This window comes from Populus alba, chromosome 7 (genome assembly GCF_005239225.2).
Source record: "Populus alba chromosome 7, ASM523922v2, whole genome shotgun sequence".
In the NCBI taxonomy this organism is placed as follows: domain Eukaryota; kingdom Viridiplantae; phylum Streptophyta; class Magnoliopsida; order Malpighiales; family Salicaceae; genus Populus; species Populus alba.
In genome coordinates, this window is record NC_133290.1 from 8,544,307 (window position 1) to 8,552,032 (window position 7,726).

Genomic DNA, 7,726 nt, shown 5'->3' on the forward strand with positions numbered 1-7,726 from the left:
TATCTGCTTCAGGGGTCATTTCCTGTATAATTGGTCATTAGAATTCAAAATATATTGTTTTTAATTATCACTGCATGTGCTTAAACAATCATAAATTAAAGCAATGAGTAGTTTGGTGGAAGTCCCTCATCAAGACAAGTAGAGAGAGCAGAGAGTGATACAGCGGAGAACCCCATCAAAGGAAAAAAAATATCAGAAAATGCTAGCCTGAAGATTAAAAATGGAAGCACGTACCCAAATAACAGAAAAGGCTAGCCTTTCCACATCAGCTCGAAGAGAACATATATCTACAACATAAAACTCATTATAATGACCTTAGGTTCACAAAATATATACACACACACACAAAATACCATGAATTCTGACAGATTGATACACATCAAATAGAAAATCTACCTTCTGTTAAAGGTTTTGGAAGCATGTCTATACGACGCTCAACAAGGTAGACAGAAGTACCCCTTTGTGTAGCCTCATCATCAAGTGGGGTGCCAGGGTGAACAAAATTCGTTACATCAGCAATGTCTTAATTTATATCAATAAAAGAAACCACTGAAGACTGTTATTTGCTCTTATAACAACTAAATAGAATGGCACCGCATTAAGAGAACTAAAAAAGCTAAAAGAGAGAATAAATCTAGTACAAGGGAACACTGACAGAAAAAAACATGACAAAATAAGGAACATTACCAAAAGAAAATTAAAATCATTAAGTTCAAACAACAAGCAGTCTAGTGTATGTGTGTGTGCACGTGCACAAAACCATATTGATAGCCTACATAACCCTTAATTTTGTTAAAAATAATTAAGAAAAAAATATTATATTAAGCTCAGCATAGCAGAGGATACGGACTCCAACTTCAAAATTTCCAGTTGGAAGCATAGTACAGTGTAGTGCATCATCAATATCCTTGCATCCTGCAAGTAACATAAACTAATAAGACGAGAAATTATACAATATACAATATAGTAGAGATGAACAACATGAAAATGGGATCATGAACCTGGAGGATCAACACTAAAGACACACAAATGTCGTAAGTCAACTCTATTTGATTCGTTCAAATCTTTAGGGGAAACCGACCATGGTAGTGGTGGCAAGCACGCCAAAACTTGGGCAGAAAACGGTCTTGCATCAATATCATTCTCTATCAAGACCAACTGCAATTCACAAGATCAAAATATATTGTCAAAGAACCAAGTTTAAGTTATTGAGTAAGGCTCCAAGATATGATTTATATTACTCTCAACACACAACCTCAAGTAAAAGCTTTTAGAGCTTGAAACTTGTACAGACTCATCACTACCTTATGCTTAATTTTATCTAATAGAATAAGGGTTGACCACTTAATCATCAAGGTCCTAATATCATGTCAACAAATCATTTCAACTCAAAAAGCTTAAATTGTTAGGTGAGGCTACAAGATATGATTTAATATTATTCTCCAACATATAACAACTCCATCTAAGCATCTATAGCTTGAGGAACAATGGTATAGGTCTATAGTAAAGGTTATAAGTATCTAAAGCTTGAGGAACAATGGTAAAGATCTATAGTATCTGAAGAAGCAGTTTTCAAATAATAAAAATTCCTCCACACACAAGTATGCACTCAGAACTTATAAAATGATTACCAACCTCAGTTTCGGTATCTCTATCGCCTATCTGTCCTATACTGCGTACATAATGGCCAGAAGGATGTCGTGATTGACGGTCCCAGGAATCAACTGCTACAATAATTCTTTTGTCCAAAAGATTGTCAAGCTGCCGAGTTTGAATCCGAATCTTAGGAATTCTACGATCTTTGGAGACAAATAAAGCATATACAAGACCACCACTTCTGCAGGCATTGGCATGGGCTCTAAAGATCCACAGTAACTGCACAAGATCATTTAATAAAAAACTAAGTCCATAACACAAACAATGCAACAAAAAACTACAATTTTTATTAAAAGCTAAAAATAATATTTCACGACTAGTCAGATTACAAGGAATATCCCATTTGCACAAAAAGAAGACTAAAAGAAAGTACATTACGTTAAAAGAGGTAATTAAAATAAGAAAGCTATGGTACACAAGCAAAAATAAGAAAGTTATGTTCCACAAGCAAAGCATTTGGAGCAATTGCATTATGGAGCACACAAGGTAGACATGCATCTATCTCCAGCATGATACTACATGGATGCAATGATAAGACTAACATCATTATCACAGGTTCATTCAAATCATATACAACAAAATAACCAAAGTCAATATGCATGTGTTCATGCAGAAATCAATCAGTATTAACATCAAGATGACTTACGAATGCCAATTCCGCTTTATAATACCAACAACATGACCAGATGGGCGAGATGAGACAGGATTTGTGTCAAAAGTTGAACTTGATACTGGAATTGAAGTCCTGGGAGCATCATCTGAACTACCTGGGACTAGATGAACATCTTCTTCTTCATCCTCTGCAAGGGAAAATGAAATTTTTGAGAGAACATAGACAAAATGCAACCACACTGCTCTGATCCATCTACTCATTAAGTAGAAAGGAAGAAATATTTTCTGCACTTCCATTTTGCTTTTAGTATAAATCATAAGCTGCAATGAAAAAAGCAACTCTTGAGACTTGCAAAAAAGAGAGTGACAAAGTGCATTACTGTCTTATGGCATAAGAACTGAATATGAAGACAAGAATGAAACCCATTTTTTTTATTGTAGGTCATCAACCCAAAACCTTACACATAACCAAAGCAAAGTGGGCTAGAGCTCATATATCAAAAGACATTGTTAAGGTGAAAAGGACAACTGATGTATCTACCTGTTTAGAAATTCAGAAGCAAGTGATGCATTTTGCACACATGCACCTTCTAGGAGGCCCAAAAAAAGCATGACAGAAAACATACCTTCATCTACTATAGATAAAGATTTCTCCTCGTGCCATTGGTCTTGTGGAAGAAGTTCCACTGCCACAACATCACCATCAAAAGCCCTATTCATATTTCCACGCCCATAAATGACTATTTCATCACCAATGCTCTCACTTCCAACATATGCTTCAAAAGGATTGTAACGGTTCACACGAAGTTTTCCTTGATGGTATATTCCTTTGGTCAAACCAGAAGTAATCTCTGACATGGGCTTATGCTGAACAAAGAACAATGTGCAAGGAATTATTTTTATTTAACCCATCATGTTGTATTTTCTTGCAACCAAAACAAATCTAGAAACCATAAAGTTAGCAGACACTAAAGCACTACCTCAGGATAAACAACTTTCCTCTTTGAAGGTCTCATATCCTCGACTTCTTCCATGATTACATCTTCAGAAGCTGGCTGAACAAGCAAGTCAAGTAAAGCTGGTTGACCCAATGATTTCACATATGATTCAACTGCAAGAAACAGCAATTCAGAAGTCAGCTCTAAGCAAGCATATTTCCACAAAAAGTGTCACACTAACAAGGTACCAATAATTAAATCTTGCAGATGAAGATATAATACATACTTGTCTCAGCAGAAACACCCTCTTCAGTAGCCTTCCTCTTATTTTCTCTATCATTAGTAATAAGTAGAACCTTCACCGCTTCACCAAGATGACTTTGATACCACCTTGCAGCAACCCTAATGGCTGGATAAAAAATTCTTCAATGTCAAATTTACAAATTTAGGAACACGTGCCTAACAACAACAACAAAAAAAGCACATAGCTACAAAGCAGAGATGCCGCAACATAAAAAATCCCAACGACATGATAAAAATCTGACAAATACACAACGCATTGTATCAAGAAGGATCCAGAATTATCAACAGTAAATGGTCAAACCAACCTCTGTCGTTTCTATCATTCGGACTTTCTCCTGCCATAGTCTGCACATAAGTATCCCTAACCAACAAGTAAAACATCATCAATTCACACTCAAAACTGAGCTAGGAAATCAAATGGCAGTGAAAAAAGAACCAACAAAAACCCGCAAAAAACAAATAATTACCTGTGGAATTCATTAGAGAAAACAACGAATCTCCTAGCAGGACTATCAATAAGATTCCTAATTCTTCCATAAACAGCCGAATTTTTATTCTTCACCTCTTGTAAGACCACAGATAGCAAAACCACATCTTCTACAGCCGGATTCTCAAGCAAATCAATCTTAGAAAAAAAACCCACAAAATGATTAAAGCTCAAATTCTTTATAAGCAAAATCAAGTACTTAAAACCCCTATAAAGACATTTAAAGATTACCTGATTAAGAACAACATTAGTGTCAAGAATGAGAATAGTAGACGCAGTAGCGGTCAGCCGAGCTTTCGATTTATCTTCACAAGATTTGCAAAACAAAGCTCCGCAGTAAATATCATCTCTTAAATACACTTCTCTTACAAGCTTTTGAATTCTTCCACCTCTGGTTTTCTTGTTAAAAGTTTTACTGTGTAACATGGTTCAAATAGACAAACTAAGTGTCCGTTTTTCTCTATTAGTTGGTTTTATGGAGTGCGGTTTAGGGCTTCTGTGTGGGTGTGTTTTGCTGGTTTCTGGGTATTAGCAGGGTTTTGGCTATGGCGGATGAGCAAGAGTTTTGGTTAGGAGCAAGTTCTGGGTATTAGGAATTTAGGACCGACTTTTTTCTTCGTTTTGTTTGGACAAACTCATATTAGTCCCTAATATATCACAACCATCTCTCTTTTATTCAATTAGGTTCCAATCCTATCATAAATCTTTAATAAAGTCCTTCCTTCTAATATCGGTGTTCATATTTTACAGAAAATATTATGTTCTCTTATTAAAACGATTTTATTGCATAAGATAAGATACTTTAGATCAATGCATTAATGGTTTTGGATTTGGTAGCCTAATTAAGAAATTTTTCAAATCACTAAGGACCAATATTTACCGACACTAAACCGGAGGCTTTTTTACCACATGCATCTCTACATTATAAAGAATTCATCGAGATAATTCAAACTATATTGTGTGAAAAGACGATATTTGGTTATTGAAAAGCATGGCATACACCATTTACTTAGTTAGCTCTTATTTTGCCCGAGTCATTAATTTTTTTTAATAATATTTAACATTTATTAAAATACAAAAAAAATCTCTAAATCAATTTTAAAAAAATAATATTTAAAAAAAATGATGAAATGATGAAAAAATTTATGGAAAATAGTTTAGTAGATTTTGCTTTTAAGGATAATTAAATCTTAACAATGCTAAAAATTTGAAAAGACTAAAAAAGCCCCTCTCTGGATGTAAGTTTAATTTATTTATTTTTATGAATAGTTAAATCTTTTTATTGTGTAAAAAAAAAGTAAAAATAATAATATATTGAAGTGTTTAAGATTTAGAGTTTTATCAATAGATGAATAGTACTTTATTGAAAAAAAAACTATTTTAATGAATAGTAATTTATCAATAGATGCACAATAATTTCACAAGGAGTTTTAGTTTTTTTATAATGATAATAATATAATTAGCACTTCATTTTGCCCTATGAAAACTCTAGAATTGTTTAAAAATAATCTCAAAATACCAATAATATTAAAATCTAAAAATAATAACATTTACATCAAAGTTCATCAAATTATTAAATTGGGTCTTTTCTTTTATATATATATATGTCCTTGACTTGAAGACTAAGATGTCCTTGACTTTATTTTTTTCCTTTTTCTTTTTTTTCCTTTACTTTCCCTTTTCCTTTCACTTTTCCCTTTTCCTTCTCCTCCCTTCTCCTCCTTACTTCTCTCGATCAAATCTAACATCGTTTCTTTCTTTTTTAAAACTAAGGAATTTTCTAGATGATCACTTGGTGATTCTCCATCTCCTGAATATTTTTGAATCAATATTAAGGGAGAGAAGGTAGTGGCGTGGACTAATGGAGTCGTTGATTTTGTAAGTGGCTAATCGTGATGTCTATTTATCATAATTTATTTTTGGATTATTTTTTAAAATTTATTGTATTGTTTTTTATTTTAAAATAAAAAATAATAGCAAAAAAACTAATATTTTAATAAAAATAAATTGGGATGATTTCAAATATACAAAAAAAAATTATTTAGTATTGATCATTATTTTAAAAATTAATTTAAGATCGATTAGGGACAAAACCTGGATCATAGATTAAGAGGATTTATCTAAATCAACTTAATTATGAACCTATTCCAGCTGCCCCCCTAAAAAAGAAGTAAGGATGTCGGGTTGATAATCAGTCTAACTTGAGTGCATCGGGTTAAACCTGTTCCAGCTTAGCCTAAATGCTTGGGCAAAGTCTAGCTCAATATATATTTAATAATAAAATAATATTAAAAAAATAAAATAAAAATTCAAAAATTTCAAAATATTCAAAGTATGTTTTAAAAAATATTTATGGGTCTCTCACATTATTTTTTTCAATTTATTTTGCATAATATTAGAAGTAAATATGCATTGTAAAATACAAATTTAATATTAAAAAATACCTGAAGTAAATCTAGTTTTTTTTTATTTTTTTTGTTTTTGTCTAGATGTATATCTTGTATTTAGATCCATATGATCATGTGTTGACTATTTGTACTCCTCGCTAGTTGAGATTTTTTCTTACTTTGAATAAAGGAGGTTGTTTATAACTGGATGAGGGAGATTGATACGTACGAGTGGATTTGGATCATCTAGCAGTGCAGCTCGTCCTTTTGTTGATTTATGATGACTCAAATTCATCTGTGCATGTGAGATGCAATTAGTTCTTCCTTAAGTAAAACCTGATTTGAAAATATCAAAGGGTTTTCTTTATCATCTAAAACATTGGAATGACTCGAAAGACTATCTTATGTTATTGGTGTTTTTCAATTATCTTTTCAAATGACAAATAATTTATCTAGAGGTACAAAAATAATGATTTATTTATATTTTATTTAGTATTTAAAAAATTAATTTGAGAATGATCATTAACAAGGGCTGGATTACAAGTAATAATGATTGATCTATGTCAATTTAAAATTTTAAAAACAAAAGTCAATGGTTTAATAGTTGAATTTTGATCAAGTCAACCCAGGTTTTTGAATGATAAGAATTTTTTTTTTTTTAACTCAAACCAATTTAAACTCCAAACCACCTAGATGCAAGATCAATTTGTTGGGTCAATCCAGGTTTTAAAAGGGTATAGATGAAATTATTATTTTCTTTTCTAAAGAAAAAAGAAAAGGTTACGAGCTCAAGCCATGCTTGATGTCGTAACCCAATTTTTAACCTTTTATATTTTAATTATTTTATTTACTGAAAAAACGATGAAAAACAAGTAAAAATAAAATAAATGAAGAATGAATTAAAATTTGGGTTAAGGGCAACATGATTGGAAGTTTAAAGATTTAATTAAACTTTTGACTAGTTTAATTAATCAAATCAAGGGCTTAATTTAAGAATTGATAAGTTTTGAGACTTAATTGAGCTTGACATTAATTTAATTAATCCAATTAAGGATTTAATTGGAGAATTGATAAGTTTTTGGACTTAATTGGCTTAGAATTAATGAAATCAGGGACTTAATTAAAGAAATATCAAAGTTTGGGGTTTAATTGGGGTTCAAATTGCAAAAATTAAAATCCAAGGACCAACTTCAAAATGACGCGGAAATGCAAGGATCCAATTACATTTTAACTAGGGGCTTGATTGCAAACGTACAAAATTCTGAGGACCAAATTGAAAGCAACTTATGGAATGGGAAAACAGAGTCGTTTTGGGAGGCGATTGTTCGCATATCTTCTTCCTC

At 31.9% G+C, this 7,726-nt stretch overlaps 1 pseudogene; it reads right to left on the bottom strand.

Moving 5' to 3' along the window:
• Position 1: 1 nt before the first annotated feature.
• LOC118057313 (exosome complex exonuclease RRP44 homolog A-like) lies at positions 2 to 4,636 on the bottom strand (annotated as a pseudogene).
• Between the last annotated feature and the right edge of the window lie 3,090 nt (positions 4,637 to 7,726).